The 1,745-nt window shown below is 44.4% G+C and overlaps 1 long non-coding RNA gene across 1 annotated transcript in view; it reads right to left on the bottom strand.

Moving 5' to 3' along the window:
- Positions 1 to 608: 608 nt before the first annotated feature.
- Positions 609 to 1,745, bottom strand: part of LOC105526392 — a 21,605-nt gene continuing 20,468 nt past the window's right edge. The window contains exon 4 of the long non-coding RNA XR_001004081.1: positions 609 to 899. This is a non-coding gene — a long non-coding RNA (uncharacterized LOC105526392). The remainder of the gene's footprint in view (positions 900 to 1,745) is intronic.

Genomic DNA, 1,745 nt, shown 5'->3' with positions numbered 1-1,745 from the left:
AAAGCTTCCCTAGAGTGTTTCAATTTGATAAGTGTAATCAGCAACCCCACCCTTGATCCCCCTCCATCCATAGTGTCAGGGGCTGCAACAAGCACATTCAGATTGTGCAAGCTCACTGTTATTGGGGAGAAAGGAAGACTTTGACTCTTTAATGTCATTTTGTGAAAAAGATCTTGATCCAGCAGGGAAGCTGTTAAGAACCAATAAAAAAAATTTATTGTTGGTATTTTTACCTGCATCCTGTTTCTGGCTGTGCTGCTGCCTTCTGAAGAGCCTTGGCACATATGCTACTTCTAAGTGCCAGTTTTCCCATCTGTAAAATAATCCCTGTCCTTGATCCTCAACTCACAGGGGTGTTTGGAAGCCTAGGGAGGTGATGTCTGTGCTGTGAGTGCAGGCTTCTGGACAAAAGGCATTGTATAAATAAAGGATCTCACTTCTATTTATAATGTACACAGCAGTTCAGAGATGTTTAATGCCCTGTCCCCTTTCCTTATGTCTCTTCACCCCAAAGTCTCACCTCTGCTGGTACAACCATTCTGATATACATATAGTCAGATTAATTGAACAGGACTCTTTGAAATCCTAACTAGTTTACGCAGCCTGCCTGTCTTTCGGGGCTCTTGCAAGCTCTTCTCTTTATTGAGAAAGGGAAAAAAGACATCAGTTGGGATGGCAGCTCCTTGGTTCCTTTACCAGGTCAGCTTTTTCCTGAAGGGTCTCCTTGCCCCTCAAGGCATCTCCTCATCTGAAACTGGCTTCACACTGTGATGGCTGGATGCAGGGATGCTCTTGTTCTGTTGCCTTGGCAACAGCTTCTGTTTCTTGATAACAAGGTTTACTGTGTGTTTGTTGTTGTTTTCCCCTCTGCCTCATAGTACAAGAGGGGTGAATAAACTCTGTGGATTAGGCGAAATGAAGGAAGCCATCTGGTGAATGACAGAAAGAGGAAAGAGGAAGAACAGAGAACCTCCAGAAAGGCCCCTGTTGGGTCTTTGGGGGCTACAGAGTAGTTATGCATTTAACGAAAGCTATTAAAACCAGGAAGCATGTTATCTAGAACTTAAAGGTAGGTAAATGAAGACCTTGACATGATAGACCAATTCCTACGAGAATCATAAGAACAGGGGACTCCAGAGAAAGTACTGAAAATCTCTTCAGGGTAGACTGGACAACCACATTTCATATGTTTTCCTCATCCTCAATGAACTTAGATGCTATGGATCCACTGACATTTACTAATGGCCTACTCAGAGCAAGGCTGTACGACTGACAGTACAATTTGGCAAAAACCTTCCTTAGTGTCCACATATCACATGCATCCTGAAAGCACAAGTATATTCAAATGGTTTTACTTAACATTAGCTTAGTATATATCCTTATTTTTATTTTTCTTTATTTGGAAGACTTGGCATAGTTGCGTCAAAAAAGACAACTTCAAGACTTGTGAGTCTGGGGGGCAGAGCAAGATGGCCAAATAGGAACAGCTCCAGTCTCCAACTCCCAGCGTGAGCGACACAGAAGACCGATGATTTCTGCATTTTCAACTGAGGTACTGGGGTCATCTCACTCGGGAGTGCCGGACAATTGGTACTAGTCAGCTGCTGCAGCCTGACCAGCGAGAACTGAAGCAGGGCGAGGCATTGCCTCACCTGGGAAGCGCAAGGGGGAAGGGAATCCCTTTTCCTAGCCAGGGGAACTGAGACACACAACACCTGGAAAATCGGGTAACTCCCACCCCAATA

This window comes from Colobus angolensis, unplaced genomic scaffold (genome assembly GCF_000951035.1).
Source record: "Colobus angolensis palliatus isolate OR3802 unplaced genomic scaffold, Cang.pa_1.0 Scaffold59, whole genome shotgun sequence".
NCBI classification, from domain to species: Eukaryota; Metazoa; Chordata; class Mammalia; order Primates; family Cercopithecidae; genus Colobus; species Colobus angolensis.
This window is presented reverse-complemented; position numbering and strand designations above follow the sequence as displayed.